The following is a 22,633-nucleotide window of genomic DNA, read 5'->3' as shown; positions in this document are numbered from 1 at the left end:
GTATAGCTGATTCACTTTGTTATACAGCAGAAACTAACACAACATTGTGAAGCAATTATACTCCAATAAAGATGTTAAAAAAAATAATAAATATATCTTTAAAAAATATAAAAGTATTACCAATTAACAGATACAGCCAATCCTTCATTACTGGCAGATTCTGTATTTGCAAATTAGCCTACTCACTAAAATTTACTTGTACCCCCAAAATCAATACTTGTGGTGCTTTCCAAGTCATTCACAGATATGTGCAGAGAGGCAAAACATTTGAGTCACTGGATGTTCATGTTCTCAGCTAACGTCGACAAGGCAATGCTCTGCCTTCTTGTTTCAGCTCTCACACTGTATAAAAGTGTCCTTTTCATTTCCTGCCACATTTTTTGCATTTCTGTGCTTCTTGTGGAAGATTTTGCTGTTTAAATACCTCTCTCCCACAAGTAGCGCAAAAGTGCTTTCTTGTGTTATCAAGCACAAGAAAGCTGTGAGGTGCTTTATGGAGAAAATACACACATGTGTCGGACCAGCTTTGTCAGTGCTGTCAACTGTGAGCTCCATGTTAATGAATCCACAATACACACTAAATAAGGTGGTGTTAAACAGAAACACAAATAAAGCACGGTTATATATCCATTGACGAAAATGTCATGACCAAAACCTCACAGGAACCCAATCCTGTATTTCCCGCGGTCAACAGTTCAGTATTTGTTAAGTCAGGGTCCACGGCAACTTTATAGAATGTAACTGCTGTGAATAGTGAGAACTGACTGTATTTACACTGCATTCATTTCTTTAAACAGGAAAATAAAGGATTATTTCAAACTACCACATATATGAAAGTGAAAATATAATCAAGAAATATTTAAATTATCCTATGGAAAATGATCAAGGAACTGCAGCTCCCTTCATAGGTAAGAGGGAGACTACATGGTATCATTCCACAAATGGACTGCTTTGTTTTCTTCTCACTGCTTGGACGTGCATTTATTTCAGTACACGTGACTTCCTTGCAGTTTACAAGGACCAGTCTCTCATTCTTCACATGCTAATTGCAACTGAACTCTGTGGTTTCCATGTCTAATTATTAAAATTCACTAGGCACTTTATAACTAGTAAATCCAGTGTTAGCAGTACATTAATGTTGAAGGGGTTCAGAACATGTCACCCCAAAATATGTCTCTTTGATATATTGATGATTTTGAGCTGAAGGCACTTGAGAAACAGCAGATGCAGGAAGGGCTCTCTGATTGACCTCTTTCTACCTAAAAGCAGGTCCTAAAATTTCCCATGAAATGGGCACTCTCCCGGCACCAGGAAGACAATAACAATATTCTTATCAACAGAGTCTGGGAGCCAAAGCCTAAACAGGCGTTGGAACCTTAACAAGTCAACCTACAAAAGCCTCTTCTCTTCAATTACTTTCCCCAAATATTTCCTAATCACTGTCTCAATTAACTTCCGCCAGCCCAAGCCCTTTGTCTTATTACATCCTTATAATTTAGCATTCTTTGTTTAAAAAGGTATATAAGCTTTGGGGCCTAATGGCTTCCTTGGGTCTTCATTTTTCTTCTGAAGACACCCATGTACATATAAAAACATTACATAAAATTTGTATACTTTTCTCCTCTTCATCTGTCCCATGTCAGTTTAATTTTTAGGGTAACCACAGAACCTAAGATGGTGAAAGGAAGTTCTTTTCCCAATACATTGTGTAGAATCTCAGATTCCTGGGGAATCACAGAATCTAAACCACACCCACCATTTACATTTCTAACGAGGTAAGGCCCAGAATTTTCCTTGTTTATTTAACCATTTGATTATTACCCACTTTTTCTGACCTTACAAGAAATAATCTTCTTGAAATTTGCAGCATAAAAATACAGATTTTATTGAGTCTATCAGAAAAGGAAAATTAGTCCGCCGCCCCTCTAAACCCTAATTTACTTGAGTATAATTATATTGTATAATTTATATAATGATTAATATCATATACTGTTGTATAATTTGTATAATTTATACTTTGAATTTGTTTTCCTAACATAAATCAAGGGTTTCCCTGGCATTTTTTCTTGAATAAAAGTTGAGCTATTGGAAAATTAGAAACATACTGGTAAAGCTGCAGAATTTTATAGCCTCAAAGAGGGGGATCATTTTTGAAATCAGAAAATAAAACGGCAACTGTTACAAATTCACATGAATCTTAGGAAAGATTTTTTTGTTATTTTGGTTTGGTTTGCTTTGATTTCAGTTTTGAAGGGTTAATAAGAAAGGAATTGAATTTGGAAATAGGACACATTGTGTGATACACTGCCTACACATCCTATTTTCAACTTTCTGCACTTGACATTTTTTACAGTTTAGGTCAATCCTAACAATTTATGCACTTTCCAAGGCATGACAGATATAAGGCTGTTACAAGTGCTATTTATAGTAGGTCGGTTAAGTCCTTAAAATGTCAATGGCTGAGTTTCTCTTAATGTAGACCTAGAAGCAAAGCACAGGTTTTCATTCCAGGGGGATAAAGGGTGTGCTGTGACAGGAAATTTACTGGGAAATTAAAGTGATGCCAGCTTTCTCATGACCCAAGAGGTATGGCGTGGAAGCAATACCATTACGACCATCCCACCAGGCTTCAGGGGACCACTGGACCGGAACCCAGAGACCTCAGACCGAACCCTGGCCTATTTGCTCTTGGGGACATCAATTTACTCTCTGGGACTGTAAAATGAAGGCAGGAAACAGGTAATCTCTTAGATTCCCTTCAGCTCCAAAATTAAGCATCTCTTATTCTGGGTGACTTGGTCAAGCTTACATTCATTTTTAATTTTGGATTTTAAATCAGATTCTAGAATGGCAGAATTCTGAACTTTAGAGCATATTCACATTTCCTGATTACTTTAGCACTTTATCAATTGGGGATTCTCAAAGAGAATTGTAAAACATAAAATCCACAGACACTGAAACATTTTATAGATGACTACTGTGGACTGCTAAATTTTATTTACAAAGTGTCAAAATTTGCAAATTAGAGTAAAACTGTGACATTCTAACTACTATATATAATTAGTTATATTATTAATTTAAAAATGATAAACATTTATTGTATGGAGGTTTCTAGAAGTGGAATCTAAGAAAATGATTTGAGATGATAGAGTAATAGTTAACTTATATTCTTAGTGCCTTGATAATGTTCAAAGAGAAACATAATTAGTAAGACTGAATTATTTTAATTCTAGAATATGGGAACAAAATTACTTATCTGAGTAATTTAAGGGAAACACTCATTGCTACAAATACCTGGGGCCAGTAAGGATGAATGCATGACCCTGAGCAAGTATAAAAGAACTGGCCACATTCAGCTATAATATTTCATGTTTCCTACTCTTTTTGCTAGTATTTAGTCTAGTGCAATGGCACAACTCTTGTAAATATCAAAGAATTGTAACATATATATGTATATTTTCATATCTTACTAAATCAAGATCACCTTGAAGGGAGGGACTTTGTGTCTTTAGTGCCACTAACCCTGGTTCACAGTAGCTGGAGCAGTTGACATAGATTTAGTTAAGACTGCCAGGGTTCTAATTCCTGCTCTGCTGCCTTAAGCTATGTGACCTTCAGTAAGTTACAAGACATCTCAAAGCCTCAATTTCCTTGACTGTCAAAAGGTGAAGGTAACAACATAGTAGTTCTTTGCAGAATTGTGAAGATTGAATGAGTTAATGCATGTAAAGCGCTTAAAACAGGATCTGGTACATTGTAAACTGCTAATAAACATTAGCTTTTATTGTTACCAAATACTAAGTTCTTGTTTAATTGATTTAAAACAATGAATATTCTGACGACAGAATATCGGCGACATTGACTCAGGCCTGGAAAGAGAACAGGGTCATGTTATTACAATACAATTCATGGACTTAGGACAAACTGTGGCTCCCTGCTTGGTGACGGTAGGACCCACCCTACTTCCTGTTCCATATTTCTGCTGCTTTCACTGACATAGCTTATTTTGCTCCCCAGTGAGGAAAGCAGCAAAATATAGAGAAATAAAGGGAAAGGGAAATATTCTGTCCCTTCCCTTCACTGCTCCACATAACAAGCATTTTGGAGGTCTTTCGGTACAGCCCTCTCACTATGACCTAAGAAACCTGGGGTGCAGGATGAGGGCCGGTGCCCTGTCCGAACAATATCAGATAAAGATTTTCAAACTGAGGCTTTACCTCAACTCCATCATCTGTGACTATGCACAGCAGTGCAATGTAAGTCATAATTTCTATATAGCTCATAATTTTGCTATCCAGAAAGCAACTGATATTTATTGAATATAGGAATTCACTGTTACAACATCTGGTTGAAGGAATGCACTAAATGTAACCTATTTTCTTTTTTTTTACACATTTAAAGTTACCAAATTTAGTTAACTCCAACCCAAAGTCTAGAATTAAAACAAAGACTAGCTTCCAATTTTGTATCTTATGACTAAATTCAATGAAATTCTGAAGAGCTCAAGATGGAAAAAAAAATGTTAACTGCTAAATCAGAATGCTGAATAGACAATAAATCATCCCAAAATTCAGGCACTGGACTTTGGGAGCAACTGTAGACTTGGGGTTTGCTTTCTGCATCTAATTTGTTCCTGGTTTTATGTTTATCTGAGTTTAGTATTTAGAGCTTATTATCACTGGTAGATTTGTTTATTGATTTGGTTGTTCTCTTCCTTTATATATATATATATATATATATATATATTCCTTTTTCTCTTTTTGTGAGTGTGTATGTGTATTCTTCTTTGTGTGATTTTGTCCGTATAGCTTTGCTTTTGCCATTTGTCCTATGGTTCTGACTGCCCTTTTTTTTTTTTAAGTATAGTTTTTAGCACTTGTTATCATGGGTGGATTTGTTTTTTGATTTGGTTGCTCTCTTTTTTCCTTCTCTTTTTTAATTTATTACGTTTTATTTTTTATTTTTAATAATTTTTTTCTATTTTAATAACTTTATTTTATTTCTTTTTTTTTTTTAAATCCCCTTTCTTCTAAGCCGTGTGGCTGACAGGGTCTTGGTGCTCTGGCCAGGTGTCAGGCCTGAGCCTCTGAAATGGGAGAGCTGAGTTCAGGACATTGGTCCACCAGATACCTCCTGGTCCCATGTAATATCAAATGGCAAAAGCGCTCCCAGAGATCTCCATCTCAACACTAAGGCCCAGCTCCACTCAACGACCAGCAAGCTACAGTGCTGGACACACTAGGCCAAACAACTAGCAAAACAGGAACACAACCCCACCCATTAGCAGAGAGGCTGCCTAAAATCATAATAAGTTCACAGATACCCCAAAACACACCACTGGACGTGGTCCTGCCCACCAGAAAGACAAGATCCAGCCTCATCCACCAGAACACAGGCGCCAGTCCCCTCTACCAGGAAGGCTACACAACCCACTGAACCAACCTTACCCACTGGGAGCAGACATCAAAAACAATGGGAACTACGAACCTGCAGCCTGCGAAAAGGAGACCTCAAACACAGTAAGTTAAGCAAAATGAGAAGAGAGAGAAATACACAGGCAGATGAAGGAGCAAGGTAAAAACTCACCAGAATAAACAAATGAAGAGGAAATAGGCAGTCTACCTGAAAAAGAATTCAGAGTAATGATAGTAAAGATGATCCAAAATCTTGGAAATAGAATAGAGAAAATACAAGAAATGTTTAACAAGGACCAAGAAGAACTAAAGAGCAAACAAACAATGATGAACAACACAATAAATGAAATTAAAAATTCTCTAGAAGGAATCAATAGCAGAATAACTGAGGGAGAAGAACGGATAAGTGACCTGGAAGATAAAATAGTGGAAATAACTACTGCAGAGGAGGATAAAGAAAAAAGAATGAAAAGAATTGAGGACAGTTTCAGAGACCACTGGGACAACATTAAACACACCAACATTCAAATTCTAGGGGTCCAGGAGAAGAAGAGAAAATAAAAAGGACTGAGAAAATATTTGAAGAGATTATAGTTGAAAAATTCCCTAATATGAGTAAGAAAATAGTCAATCAAGTCCAAGAAACACAGAGAGTCCCATACAGGATAAATCTAAGGAGAAACACACCAAGACACATATTAATCAAACTATCAAAAATTAAATACAAAAAAAAAATATTAAAAGCAGCAAGGGAGAAGCAACAAATAACATACAAGGGAATCCCCATAAGGTTAACAGCTGATTGTTCAGCTTTTTCAGTTCAGAAACTCTGCAAGCCAGAAGGAAGTGGCAGACATATTTAAAGTGATGAAAGGGAAAAGCTATAACCAAGATTACTCTATCTAGCAAGGATCTCATTCAGATTCGACAGAGAAATTAAAACCTTTACAGACAAGCAAAAGCTAAGAAAATTCAGCATGACCAAACCAGCTCTACAACAAATGATAAAGAAACTTCTCTAGGGAGGAAACACACGAGAAGGAAAAGTCTTACAATAACAAACCCAAAACAATTAAGAAAATGGTAATAGGAACATACACAGCAATAATTACCTTAAATGTAAATGGATTAAATGCTCCCACCAAAGGCATAGACTAGCTGAATGGATACAAAAACAAGACCCGTATATATGCTGTCTACAAGAGACCCACTTCAGACCTAGGAACACATACAGACTGACAGTGAGGGGATGGAAAAATATATTCATTGCAAAAAGAAATCAAAAGAGAGCTGGAGTAGCAATTCTCATATCAGACAAAATAGACTTTAAAATAAAGACTATTACAAGAGACAAAGAAGGACACTACATAATGATCAAGGGATCAATCCAAGAAGAAGATATAACAATTGTAAATATTTATGCACCCAACATAGGAGCACCTCAATATATAAGGCAAATGCTAATAGCCATAAAAGGGGAAATCGACAGTAACACAATCATAGTAGGGGACTTTAACACCCCACTTTCACCAATGGACAGATCAACAAAAATGAAAATAAATAAGGAAACACAAGCTTTAAATGATACATTAAACAAGATGGAATTAATTGATATCTATAGTACATTCCATCCAAAAATAGAAGATTACACTTTCTTCTCAAGTGCTCATGGAACATTCTCGAAGATAGATCATATCTTGGGTCACAAATCAAGCCTTCATAAATTTAAGAAAATTGAAATCATATCAAGTATCTTTTCTGACCACAATGCTATGAGACTAGATATCAATTACAGGAAAAAATCTGTAAAAAATACAAACACAGGGAGGCTAAACAATACACTGCTAAATAACCAAAAGATCACTGAAGCAATCAAATAGGAAATAAAAAATACCTAGAAACAAATGACAATGAAAACACGACCCAAAACCTTTGGGATGCAGCAAAAGCTGTTCTAAGAGGGAAGTTTATAGCAATACAACCCTACCTCAAGAAACAAGAAACATCTCAAATAAAAAACCTAACCTTACACCTAAAGCAATTAGAGAATGAAGAACAAAAAACCCTAAAGTTAGCAGAAGGAAAGAAATCATAAAGATCAGATCAGAAATAAATGAAAAAGAAATGAAGGAAATGATAGCAAAGATCAATAAAACTAAAAGCTGGTTCTTTGAGAAGATAAACAAAATTTATAAACCATCAGCCAGACTGATCAAGAAAAAAAGGGAGAAGACTCAAATCAATAGAATTAGAAATGAAAAGGGAGAATTAAGAACTGACACTGCAGAAATAGAAAGGATTATGAAAGATTACTACAAGAACTATATGTCAATAAAATGGACAACCTGGAAGAAATGGACAAATTCTTAGAAAAGCACAACCTTCTGAGACTGAACCAAGAAGAAATAGAAAATATAAACAGACCGATCGCAAGCACTGAAATTGAAACTGTGATTTAAAATCTTCCAACAAACAAAAGCCCAGGACCAGATGGCTTCACAAGCATATTCTATCAAACATTTAGAGAAGAGCTAACACCTATCCTTCTGAAACTCTTCCAAACTATAGCAGAGGGAGGAACACTCCCAAACTTGTTCCACGAGGCCACCATCACCCTGATACCAAAACCAGACAAAGATGCCACAAAAAAAAGAAAACTACAGGCCAATAACACTGATGAACACAGATGCAAAAATCCTCAACAAAATATTAGCAAACAGAATCCAACACCACATTAAAAGGATCATACACCAAGCTCAAGCGGGGTTTATCCCACGGATGCAAGGATTCTTCAATATATGCAAATCAATCAATGTGATACACCATATTAACAGAATGAAGGAGAAAAACCATATGATCATCTCAATAGATGCAGAAAAAGCTTTTGACAAAATTCAACACCCATTTATGATAAAAACCCTCCAGAAAGAAGGCATAGAGGGAACTTACCTCAACCTAATAAAATATATGACAAACCCACAGCCAACATCATTCTCAATGGTGAAAAACTGAAACCATTTCCACTAAGATCAGGAACAAGACAAGGTTGCCCACTCTCACCAGTATTATTCAACATAGTTTTGGAAGGTTTAGCCACAGCAATCGGAGAAGAAAAAGAAATAAAAGGAATCCAAATCAGAAAAGAAGAAGTAAAACTGTCACTGTTTGCAGATGACATGATACTATACATAGAGAATCCTAAAGATGCTACCAGAAAACTCCTAGAGCTAATCAATGAATCTGGTAAAGTAGCAGGATACAAAATTAATGCACAGAAATCTCTTGCATTCCTACACACTAATGATGAAAAATCTGAAAGAGAAATTAAGGAAACACTCCCATTTACCATTGCAACAAAAAGAATAAAATACTGAGGAATAAACCTACCTAAGGAAACAAAAGACTGGTATGCAGAAAACTATAAGACACTGATGATAGAAATTAAAGATGATACAGACAGATGGAGAGATATACCATGTTCTTGGATTGGAAGAATCCACATTGTGAAAATGACAATACTACCCAAAGCAACCTACAGATTAAATGCAATCCCTATCAAACTACCACTGGCATTTTTCACAGAACTAGAACAAAAAATTTCACAATTTGTATGGAAACACAAAAGACCCCGAATAGCCAAAGCAATCTTGAGAAAGAAAAACAGAGCTGGAGGAATCAGGCTCCTGGACTTCAGACTATACTACAAAGCTACAGTCATCAAGACAGTATGGTACTGGCAGAAAAACAGAACTATAGATCAATGGAACAGGATAGAAAGCCCTGAGACAAACCCATGCACATATGGTTTCCTTAACTTTGATAAAGGAGGCAAGAATATACAATAGAGAAAGACAGCCTCTTCAATAAGTGGTGCTGGGAAAACTGGACAGCTACATGTAAAAGAATGAAATTAGAACACTCCCTAACACCATACACAAAAGTAAACTCAAAATGGATTAAAGACCTAAATGGAAGGCCAGACACTAACAAACTCTTAGAGGAAAACATAGGCAGAACACTCTATGACATAAATCACAGCAAGATCCTTTTTGACCCACCTCCTAGAGAAATGGAAATAAAAACAAAAATAAACAAATGGGACCTAATGAAACTTAAAAGCTTTTGCACAGCAAAGGATACCATAAGCAAGACGAAAAGACAACCCTCAGAATGGAAGAAAATATTTGCAAATGAAGCAACTGACAAAGGATTAATCTCCAAAATATACAAGCAGCTCATGCAGCTCAATATCAAAAAAACAAAAAACCCCACCCAAAAATGGGCCAAAGACCTAAATAGACATTTCTCCAAAGAAGATATACAGATTGCCAACAAACATATGAAAGGATTCTCAACATCACTAATCATTAGAGAAATGCAAATCAAAACTACAATGAGGTATCACCTCACACCGATCGAATGGCCATCATCAAAAAATCTACAAACAATAAATGCTGGAGAGGGTGTGGAGAAAAGGGAACACTCTTGTACTGTTGGTGGGAATATAAATTGATACAGCCACTATGGAGAACAGTATGGAGGTTCCTTAAAAAACTAAAAATAGAACTACCATATGACCCAGCAATCCCACTACTGGGCATATACCCTGAGAAAACCATAATTCAAAAAGAGTCATGTACCACAATGTTCATTGCAGCTCTATTGACAATAGCCAGGACATGGAAGCAACCTAAATGTCTATCGACAGATGAATGGATAAAGAAGATGTGGCACATATATACAATGGAATATTACTCAACCATAAAAAGAAACGAAATTGAGTTATTTGCAGTGAGTTGGATGGACCTAGAGACTGTCACACAGAGTGAAGTAAGTCAGAAAGAGAAAAACAAATACCCTATGCTAACACATATATATGGAATGTTAAAAAAAAAAAAACAACGATCTGAAGAACCTAGGGGCAGGACAGGAATAAAGACACAGACATAGAGAATGGACTTGAGGACATTGTGAGGGGGAAGGGTAAGCTGGGATGAAATGAGAGAGTGGCATGTACATATATACACTACCAAATGTAAAATAGATAGCTAGGGGGAAGCAGCCACATAGCACAGGGAGATCAGCTCGGTGCTTTGTGTCCACCTAGGGGGTGGGAGGGAGATGCGAGAGGGAGGAGATATGGGGATATATGTATATGTATAGCTGATTCACTTTGTTATAAAGCAGAAACTAACACACCATTGTAAAGCAATTATCATCTAATAAAGACGTTTAAAGAAAAAATATGCAAATTCCATGCTCTACACCAGACCAAATACAATTGGATCTCTAGTGGTAGATCTACAGAGCTGAATTCTAACAGGCTCCCTGTGGATGCTCATGCAAATGCATGTTTGGGAGTTGCTGTTTCATTTAGGAAGTGGGTTAGTGAGGAGGCCCAAGTTTTGGGGTCTTTTGAGAAATCTGGGCCCAAAGCCGAATCCAGTTACTAGCCGGGTAACACCGAGCCCTCGATTTTCTGTAAATATGAGGATAATATATTATTTAGTTTACAGGGTTGCTCTTCTGTGACACTGCTGACATTTTGGGCTGGATAACTGTTTTCAGTGAGGGCTCTCCTGTGCAAGGTAGAATGTTTGGCGGCAACCATGACATCTTCCCAGTAGGTGACAATAGCAACACCCCAGTAATGACAATCAAAATTATTTCCAGGGCTTCCCTGGTGGCGCAGTGGTTGAGAATCTGCCTGCCAATGCAGGGGACACGGGTTCGAGCCCTAGTCTGGGAAGATCCCACATGCCGTGGAGCAACTAAGGCCGTGTGCCACAACTACTGAGCCTGCGCGTCTGGAGCCTGTGCTCCGCAACAAGAGAGGCTGCGATAGTGAGAGGCCAGCGCACCGCAATGAAGAGTGGCTCCCACTTGCTGCAACTAGAGAAAGCCCTCGCACAGAAACGAAGACCCAACACAGCCAAAAATAAATAAATAAATAAATAAATAAATAAATAAATAAATAAATAAATAAATAAATAAATAAAACAAAAAAACACGCACATGATGTTTTCAAAAAAAAAAAAAAAATTTATTTCCAGACATTGCCAAATGTCCCCTGGGGAGAGGGGAGCAGAGTCACTGCTGGTTCAGACCCCCTCGTTTAAATGATTGTTGGATCTAATAAATGTGACAGGGTCTGACACATGATAGGCAATCAAAAAATGTTTATTATCTTTCTTCTCCCTCAACTCACAATGAATCCCCAGAGAAGAGAGCTCTGACAATTTTCACGAAGGTCCTCAGTGTTTTTTGTATTCTTAACACCTCCTCTGTTTCTCACCTGGCTTTATAGTCAGTTAAAATGAGCAGGCATTCAGCTATAAAGTTAACTTGATTTTGTTCTTAATATTACAAATTTTTAGAAGCAATTGGTTGAGTCTTAACTTTACAATTCATGCACATCATATGTAGAGGGGTGAATGTGGGGTGAAAGCTCAGAGCCCTTATATCATTCTTAGAATTAATTTGACAACAGGTCTTTCATAGGCTAATTCCCCAGCTCTCTAATCAAAGCACTTAAAAGACTGGATTGCATGGCCCATGGACTTCTCATCTGAAGCAAGTCAAGATTCTCCATCTATGAAACAAAGAGGTGGGACCAAAGTCTCAAGTTCCTCTAAAATTCCATATACTTTAAAAAATTCTATGATTCCAATTAACTCCTAATACTTTCTTCTAATTCGTCAATAACTTTTTACTTTAAAACTGAATAACTATGATATTTGAACATTCACTCAATAAACATTTCATCAAAGTAAAAAATATATATATATGGCATATATAAATTCACCACTCTCCCTATACTCAAACACATGTGTGCACGTATGTACTGAAATCATTCTTACACTGCTTACACACATCTCTGCCAGGGCTGGCCATTGGTTTTCAAAAAACTAAAACGATGGAAATGGATGTTTCTCTCTTTGAAGTCCTTCCATTTTAGTGGTCCACTCCTCCTTCACCCACTCAACATGCTAACAGACACAGTGCAAAGTATCTGATAAAAGAATTCATATTAAGACATAATTATCTCATGACACTTAAAGTTTTAAAGACTTAATGGGAACAGCACTTAACTCAAAGGAAAGAAATGCCACAGAGGGACCTTGAAGTCCCAGAGAACAGTTAATGAAAGGATGAGTTGACTGGAAGAACAGTTCCTTGAGTCTTTGAAGTTCTACCATGTAGAGAGCAACCAATAGCACTGGTAATGGTGAGAACATATATGAAACTACAGACACAGTTAAACTTACTGATGCCACTGCTTCCCAATCATAACAGAGGCAAGAATAAAATTATCCCCAGTATGAGAGGCTAACAGAGTCAAAAATTAACCTTGTCTTTACTTTTTTAAAGCTTTGTAGGATACTTTGCTGAGGTTTTGCCTATACTTTGCCTTGACAATTTTTTTGCCCTCTTAAAGATGAAATCAGTTATTTCCCAGATGAAAAGTATTTGATAGAGTTACATGAGGGAGGGAGTCTGAGATTAAGTATTTTCCATACATAGATCAAAATGAAGACAGTTAAAAGATGTTACTCTATCATTAAGAACAAAAATATTAAATTGCTTTGTTATTTTCTCTTATCAGTTTCACTCCTTTGCTTCTCTGTATCTATTTTCTCGCTTCTGACTCTTGTTTCTTTTCTTTAAACTCATATTTATTCTTCAAACGTCTTTCAAAACTCATTAAGCCAAGACATTCCTTTTTGCTTTTTAAACAATGCGATTCAGTATTTTCATTATATTCCCATTAAAATGCCCTTTAATAATATCCCTATTACATTTTTCTTAGAGGTTGTGCCATTGATTAGTCTTAAAGTTGAAAACATTATAATGAATTTTTCTTGGAACTTCCAGTAGGAAACTGCTTTTGGTGACATGCCTCACTGGATTTCCTGTCGTTTCAAGTTGTGTTATAATGAGACTCTAGGGTTAAAGGCAAATGTATTTGGGAAACATGACTACTGTTTGACTTAACAGAACTTTTGTGTGTATGTAATGGCTACACAATTACTACAGAAACATGTAGGGCATTTGGATTGCATATGCAAATGATCTGCTCATCGCTGTTAATCATTTATATCTCCAGATCACTGGATCAGAGGATGACATGTAAAAGAGTTTCTGAATGACATGATGGGAAGCAACACACGTCTAAAATGAATAGGCATAAAGAGAATTTAAAAATATACAATCTGCTGTGAAGGACTGGCCAGATGATATACAGTAAAATTTTTACATTTATAGAAAGAGTCTCTATATTTCCAGCTCTTACAAATATAAGTATGCAGTTTTAGGAGAGTTATCACCTACCATTTTCTAACACAGACAAAAGGTATACAGACAAAGATAACAATATTATTGCATTTATATAATTTTAAATTTAATGTACATATTAGGATATATGTTTAGTAGAAGTGGGAGTTGACATTACTGTTTGCTTCTCCAAATCACTAATGAGAAAGCATAGTATTCTCCACATTTCAAATACTAGTTTGTCATTAGTATTGTTCTTCCAGAAACAGGAATTTATATTAGGGACTGTAGCAGACACTCTGGGTTGCCCAGTCAACATTCATTTTCTCTTTTTGTTGTTGTTGTTGTTGGATGAACCTTGATTTCATTCAGGTGCCCATCTCTTCCCCATGTAATTCAGGGGAAGGAAACCCTTTTCTCAGCAACAGAGCCAATCATGAATTGACAAGTCAACCGTGGTGACCCTATTCTCTTTGCCACTACTTGGTTTAAGGGCACATGAGCTAGTTATGGCCACAGTGGATGAGGAAGGTGTACTGAGAGGTCCCTATGGGTAAGGTTTCTTGATTCCTAAGGAGATGGCAGAACAGATGGTCTCATCCTGCCTCTGAAAACTGCAGTGTGTGAATGTGGAAAGTGAAAGGGTCTGGCCATCTTGACATGAGGATTGGAAGCAGATGCACACACACAGATGCAAGAGAAGTTTACAAATCATCAGGTTAATAAGTCTACTGACTCTGATATCTACACCATCACTGAACTTTTGTGATGTGGGAAATTAAATTTCCCTATTTTTGAACCAGTTTGAGTCAGGTTTTGTTACAGAAGACTAAGGCAACCTTAAATGTATATTTAACATTTTCTCCTAAAAATATGACAATTGTTCTTTTTAAAAGCACAGAGAAGAAGGAATGCCCTATCTCCTCTAGCCCTCGAGGGACAAGGAAATAAATGATGTGGCAGAGACTACTGGCTATTCAACAAAAGAGCAAGAGAAGGGATATTTTAATGATAAAAATTCCATGTTTTAGACTCACGGACGTAGAGAACAGACTTGTGGTTGCCAATGGGGAGGCGGTTGGGGGTGACTGAGTAGGAGGTTGGGGTTAGCAGATGCAAACTATTATCTATAGAATGGATAAACAACAAGGTCCTACTGTATAGCACAGGAGACTATATTCAATATCCTATGATAAACCATAATGGAAAAGAATGTATATATATGTATAACTGAGTCACTTTGCTGTACAGCAGAAATTAACACAACACTGTAAGTCAGCTATACTCCAATTAAAAAAATAAAGAAAAAGAATCCATGTATTAGCTGGCCATATGGCTACAGAACTATGGCTAGTTATTCGATTTTCCCTTGCAGCTGGATGTGGGTGGCCATGTGACCCAATTCTGGTTAATGGGATGTGAACAGATGGTGCATGCCCATTCTGGTTCTGTTCTCAACTGAAGAGTAAGCTCTTATAAACAGAAATGTGGATCTCATCCTCAGTCCAAAGAGACAGTGATTAAATGCCTCAGAAAATCTTAAAGAACACGATTGCCCCGAACCCACTATTCTTTAGTGATCACCATCCTTATTTTCTTCTTCCCTCTTTATGGTGCCACTTAAATTAAAAAAAAAATTTTTTTTTAAGGATTTCAAAAGTTAATACACTTTTCTTCCTCCAAGAGTTTATTTTTGGTAAAAGGCAGAAAAATTAGTTTTTCTACAAGGGAAATCTGCTTCTAAATGCTACTTTGAAAATCTTAATATATATTAAAAAAGATACACAAAAGTAATGAAGAAGTAGGAATAACAGATTAGGTACTGTAAATTTATAAAGGCTGGCCTAAATCAAGAAGTAGCACACACACACCTAATTTATGCAAACTAAAAAAGTATATAAACAGCACAATATTGTGATACTGTATCATGATACATTACCTGTGCACATAACTCCTACTGTTGTTAACAAACCTTGGAGACACTCAGTTTTATGCCCAAGACATCAGTAAGTCTTTAAAATCTTCTCTTCCTCTTTTATGGGAGGGTATTTCTAGACACTAATTTTCCAATCTAACTAAATGTTTAAATGGCAGCAGTCAATACCAGATTCTCTCTACTGTTAAAGTCCAGCCAATAGTTGACTTTAGCGCACATACATACGTGTATATATATATATACACACACACACACACATATATACATATATGCGCGTGTATGTGTATACATATATATGTATGTCTGTGTGTGTATATATATATATGTGTGTGTGTGTATATACATATATATATATATATGTATTTTGGTAGCAATCAATGAAATGATTGTCTTTCCTGCTTGAATAAACCAATGAATAAGTGATCAAGGGCCATTGTGAACTGCAGTCTGCCAGTTCTAAAAAACATTGTTATTCTAATCCAAAATAATATTAGCCAGAAGCTATTGATCCCCTAGTTCCCTCCTTTTTAGAGCACCAGCATATGAATCATCTACTATGGTTTCCTTCTAGCGGTGCAAGCTGGGCATAGAGGACAATAGCTATGGCAAAATACTGTCAACAGTCAATAGCACAGATGGGGCTCATCTAAACTGAGGCTTTTAATATTCTTATTTTACCAAGTTTCCTTCAATAAAGTAATTAGGATTAGTTAGTATCCTATTTTTTAAATGATGAGTGGTTGAGATTGCTAATTTTAACTTTAGCACAGACTCCAGAGAGAAAAATACAAATTGCATTTCTTGAAGGAAAGAGATAGATCCTATATTAAGGTTTGGAGTGAATTCTATAGCAGCTTGTGAGGAATAATGATACGATGGCCTCTCAGCTATCCACTAGTGGATATACTTTCTCATGAATTCATAATCATTCATTCAACTGCAGCTCAAATATCACCTGAGAACTACCTGAAACCATGAAGGCTGTTTCTTTGTGAAAATCACTGTTTATAGTCCTTGAATCTTAGCAATAAAGTATGTTTAATATATGTCTCTTTCACTAGAGTACACATTCTTTGAGGACAGGAATTCAGAAATTATATTTTGTTGAATATATACTATATAAGGTTCATATGAAATAAAATTTAAGTGTTTAATATATGAGGGGAAGTTAAAAATGTTATGGGGAATCTTTCAAGTTATTTCAATTTTCAATTCAATCTTTCAATCAATCTTTCTCACCTTTTGGCATACTTAGCTAAAGTCAACACTTGCCTATGGATGGGGCAGGAGGATGGGGAAACCCAGGGAAATGGAAGGTGCTCAAAACTGATTGGAATCAAATAGCAAGAAATTATAAATAGTTCAGAACTGAAATGATATAAAGATATACCACTCTGTGCTACCATAAAACTACACTAAAGTAGGATATTAGTTGAAAAATAAATGTTTTTATAGATACAACTGGCCTTTTGATTGCATTTGATGACTATATGGAAACCAACTATAGAAAGTTTATTTTTTTTCTATTCTTTCATACATGCATTAATTAATTTATTAATTATTTGATTCATGTAGTCAACATTTATTAAGTTCCTCCTTTATGCTGGGCAAAGTGCGGGGGGTACAAAGATGAACAAAATGTACAACCCAGATCTAATGTGTAAAGAAAAAGTCTATGTACCTTTGGAACAATTAGTAAGTATTTACCTTAAATAATTATTCCAATGTTTCCACAGTGGAAGAAACACCGAAACATCATTCTCTTGTATCTAACTGACTCCGGGCATAGTGACAGATGACTTTTAGAATATGCACAGATCCACAGGATCAAGTTCATATCACACAAGAAGAGGCTAGGGGGAGATCTGGTTACAATATCAGTCCCCTTCTCATCAGGGAGATATCTGACCGCTAGCTGAGTGAACCTCATGTCCATCAGACCTCTTTTCAGACTAACGTGTTCTAAATAACCAGTTAATAGAAAATAGAAAATAAATCATACAGTTAAGGGGAAAAGTGGGCTAGAAATTGACTTCTGATTCTACTACTCACCAACACTGTGGCCTTTTATGGGAAGTATCACTTTTCTGAGCCTCAGTTTGAAAAATGTGTAAAATATATATGGTACTGATGACACATGAGGAAAATCATCAGGCGTTAGAACACTGTATGTAGAAGGATAAAGAGATGGTGATTCTCAAAAAACAGAAGCTACATAATTGTTGTTTAATGTTGTATTGTTTTTATTAATCTAACACAGTTATTAATCTAACACAGACTATACTCAATTTTTGTCTATTAAATGACTCCTATCAGGTGACCCAAAAAGTCAGGATGTGCCTTTTGTAGAAAGACTAAGGTTTTGGCTCTTTAGAATATACCTTTTCAGCGGAGCCGCTTCTTAAAGCGTGCGTCCTACTATTTGAGAGATGGAGACTCAGCTCCCTAAGGCTCACGCCGTGGTGGCTGGAAGCACGGGCCCTAGAACTAGCATCTGGGTTCATGCTGAGCTCTACTACTCCACAGCTGTTTGATCTTGAGGATGTAACTCAACCTCCCCGTGGTCTCAGTTTCCTCATCTATTAAATATGGATCATAATAACATCTATCTCCTAGCATAATTAGTGATGATTAAATGAGTCAAAATATGTGACATCCTTAGAACAATGCTTAGAAAACACCATGCATCAAAATATGCCTGGTTATGTTTTATTACAGAGGACAGTAAGAGTAAATTAAGGTTTAGCATCAAACCAAAGAAGACAAGTAAAGAAGAAAGAAGATATATTCTAAATTAGACTAGAAAATGGAGCTTTTTTTTTTAAATGAAAGAAAAATGAGGGAGACATAGAATAAGGTTTTTTGTATTAAAGCATTGTGGCCAAGGGACCTATAGTTCCTCTTTGGCCTGTAGTCAAAATGGAACCTGCAGACATCAAGCAAGATCTGTTAAGAAGTAAAGAACACCAAGGTGATAGAGCTTTAAAAAGAATCTGTGCTTTCAACAGCATCAGAATTCCCTGTCTAATCAGTAACAGCTTATCAAGCATGAGATGGGAGAAAAACAATCACTGGGACTCCAGATGGAAATGTTTAATGCATATGCAGTTTCCAGGATGAATATAAATTGCAAACAGGGTGGTTTGGGGTTAATCTGCTGAATAAAAAAATATTGAATTAATGAGTAACTGAATATTTGATGCAGCAACATGCTTAACCCTTTCACATAAAATCAACTACCAGTTATTTGGCAGATAAAGTTGGCAATGGCGGTGTTATTCTCCTGTCCAATGTCATTCTTCCAGAACATGTCTTGCAACAGAAGTGAAATCTAGATGCACTGCAATCTATTCACTGCACTGAAGATAAACTATGTGTCGATTTACCTAACTATGCAGACTACACTGAAGAAGAATACAAGTATCATTTAAAATGTTTAGCGTGCCTTGAACACAAAGGAAGAAAGGTAAAACAGATGTCGTGGATGAGAGGAATAAGGGACTTAATATTCCCTGCTAGTGGGTAACAAGAAACTTGAGGATACAAAGGATAATAATGGGGAGTGAATAAAGTGATACATTTCTGTCTCTCCCTATTTCTCTATCTGTAGCCTGTCTAAATTATAGTCACATTTTAATTGTATATATTTTATATTTACATAGTACTTGCTTTATGTTCCAGGACCTTTATAAATATTAATTTAACGAATCCTCATAATAACGTTATAATATAGGAATTATTATTATTCCCATTTTACAGGTGAGAGAACTGAGGCACAGAGAGGTTAGGTAACTTGCCCAAGACAGCTACAAAATGGCAGGGCTGGGTTTTGAAACTTGTATGCTTCCAAGGATTTTTGCAGTCAGCCACTACATAGGTGCTTACCTAGATCATAGCCAAAACAAAAACTGCAGACATAGATGAGTTTGATATGTCTCCATTGACAACAGTGGCAACAAGATTAGAGAAAGAGTTAGAAAATGTTTTGCTAATTAGACTGAGTTTCAGGGAACATGGGAATTTGCTTCAACCTAAGAGTATAAAATTGCCCACTACCACTGCTGCTGTTAAGTCTTTCCTTTTTGTGAAGTTAGGGGAAAATAATCATAAGCCCATCTTTTGTTTTCACTGAATAAAATGTGCAAATGAAAAAAAAAAATCACAAGTGCGTTCCCTTTCCTTAAACACCAAAGGGAAAGGAATTAAGGCCACCTGTCATAATGCAGCTGAAGATGCAAATGCAGGTTACTTTTATAAGGAAACAAAGAAGAATTAACCTTTTAAAACAATTAGGTTGTTTCATTAAAAAAACAAGAAAGATTACAATATGACCTACAGAAACAGTAGGACTAAATTAGAAAACAATGAAAAAAATTTAAGTAGATTCTCTATTTTCTGAAACTGAAACTAGTTTTGTTATTTTAAGAAGTTGAATGAAAAAAATATTTTCTAAGTAACAATTAAAACATCTAAGGCCAGGAAGAGATGCAGTTGTGCTTTAAAGAAACTCAGGAAACTAATACGATGGTGCTTATTTACCAGCTGATGGGTTCTTGCTATATGTTTGCAGTATTTGCCATTAGAAGAAAGGTAGTAGCTATTTAAAAAAATTAAAATAGTTAATTTGACCTTGACAGTGCTACTTTTCTTCTTCCATTGTGTTTTTTTAAAATTATAGACCTTGCATGTTTTTTCTGTAGTAAAGCCAGAATTTCTGTTAAAGTTGAAAACAGTCTAAAAATTGTACATTATTCATTGACATCCCCCATAATATGAATGAAACATACATTGACAAGGAGAAGGAACAACATCCAGAAGTCCTTAGTTGAATTAAAAATTTTTTCCATTATTAAAAATCAAAAACTTCACCAATCTGCAGCAGATTCAAAATTGCTTTGAAAGCTGCAACTGATTTCACTTAGAAATTTATTTAGTTAGCAAGATCATGTTAAAAATTCACACACTTGTATACTATTATTGTTAGGATGGAATGGTTTATGCACATGATCTTATTAATTCCCACCATATTAGCCAAAAAAGGCAAAAAAGTATCAGAATTCCTAGTGACAGAAGCTTTTGTGCTTTTTGTGGAGCTGGGAGGTGAAATGTATTATAATCTAGTCTGCACTTCATGCTACCACCTGCCATGGGAATTTTTAAAGTCTTAGGTAAATGGGTATATAAAAGCAAAGGGAATTGAAGCAATGTGGCAGTTAAGAGAACCCAGGCCTTAGGTGACATCAACACATGGCATAAGAATAGATTAATGACACCCCTACACCCAGTAATTTCAGTCAAATATGCAATCAAATATTGTTTACTTGCACAAAATACATATCAATTTACATAAATGGAGTGTTTACCTTTAAAATAAGATTTATGAGTGGATTTTTATTCCCATGCATTACTAGTTCCACTGTAGTCAACTTTGAAGTTTCATAATTGTGAAGGATCATTTTAAAACGGGCCTGGGCTTCCCTGGTGGCGCAGTGGTTGAGAATCTGCCTGCCAATGCAGGGGACACGGGTTCGAGCCCTGGTCTGGGAAGATCCCACATGCCGCGGAGCAACTAGGTCCGTGAGCCACAATTACTGAGCCTGCGCGTCTGGCGCCTGTGCTCCGCAACAAGAGAGGCCGCGATGGTGAGAGGCCCGCGCACCGCGATGAAGAGTGGCCCCCACTTGCCGCAACTAGAGAAAGCCCTGGCACAGAAACGAAGACCCAACACAGTCATAAATAAATAAATAAATAAAAGAACGTGAATTTCTAAAAAAAAAAAAAAAAAACGGGCCTATAGTCAACAATCAGAGAATATAACACCACTGTGTCAACCTAGGGCATCTAACAACTTCCTCAAATGGACCTGAAGTTCACATCTTGATCTCAATTTAATGCACATCCACAGTGTTTGACCCCAAATAGCTTAGTCACAAATGCAGTGCCTTCAGTTATAAGAAAAAAAAATGCTTCAGAAAGAGCAAAACATCTTTAGACGTGTGAAATATGGCTATTAGAATAGTTCAAGCTTTGAAATCTCACACTTACAGGTTTAAGAGTTCTTGACTCTAATCTCACTTTCAATAAAAATTTATTCATTAAAAAAATAAGATACAACGCCCCCAATCTATGATGAAATTTTAAGGTACCATAATACTATCACTATAAAGAACATTTCTGATTTTTCATTTGATTTGTATTTTGATCTATCCTGTTTCACTGGCACAATTCTATTTATTCATATAATTCTATTTATAAAAGTTACCATACAAGGAAGGTACTTGGAAGGAAGAAAAGATAAGAAAAAGAAAAAAGCAAATTTTCTACATCTGATGGGGTTCTTAAATTATGAACATGAAGAAATGTTAATCAATGCATGAGACTACTGTTGATATTTTTTAAAATGTCAATTGGCCAACTATATAAATAGAAAAAGTAGAGTAAAGATGAGGAAAAGGAAAAGGAAAAGGTGGGTTGGTAGCAGTGCCGTATGCAGTCAAGAGGAAATGAACAAATATTATTTGTAGCCAAATGATACCCATTATCTTTAAAGGGGAAGGGGATGTTATTACCTGCCTATTTACACCCATACTTTAGCCCAACCAACTACACCATCTAAGAATATTAGGCGGATGATAAATGAAAGAACAGATGGAGATCTCGAGAAACAACAAAAGAAGAGAACAGAATGATTTTCAGGGAAACAGGTTGGTTTTGGGTGGATTCTACTGAAAATTTTGGATTCTATTTCAGGTTCTTCATCCAGGGTGAATAGAATGAAGTAAATTTTACAGAATGGAATATTTACTAAATCATCATAAACTAAGAAATAATAAAAGGTTAATTTAATTCACAACCTTGATTCCCAAAGCAAAATTGTCTAAGGGAACAAATGAACTGCCTGACACTTATTTTATTATATGATGCATGTTTAACTTGGAAATGTCACTCTCTGCTTTCTGACTCAATCTCCTAAACTCTCACACAACTCCTTAATTTATGTCACTCTGGT

At 36.0% G+C, this 22,633-nt stretch overlaps 1 protein-coding gene and 1 long non-coding RNA gene across 3 annotated transcripts in view; both read right to left on the bottom strand.

The window, feature by feature from the left end:
- The window catches only part of CNTNAP2 (contactin associated protein 2), a 2,074,761-nt gene that overhangs the window by 1,171,972 nt on the left and 880,156 nt on the right, over positions 1–22,633 (bottom strand). The window lies entirely within an intron of this gene.
- LOC309632725 lies at positions 4,722–21,088 on the bottom strand. The gene is made up of 2 exons (XR_014247035.1): positions 11,470–21,088; positions 4,722–11,089 (listed from the first exon to the last, which is right to left on the bottom strand). It is a non-coding gene; the product is annotated as an uncharacterized lncRNA (long non-coding RNA).

This window comes from Balaenoptera borealis (genome assembly GCF_965194805.1).
Source record: "Balaenoptera borealis genome assembly, chromosome: 7".
Lineage (NCBI taxonomy): Eukaryota > Metazoa > Chordata > Mammalia > Artiodactyla > Balaenopteridae > Balaenoptera > Balaenoptera borealis.
This window is presented reverse-complemented; position numbering and strand designations above follow the sequence as displayed.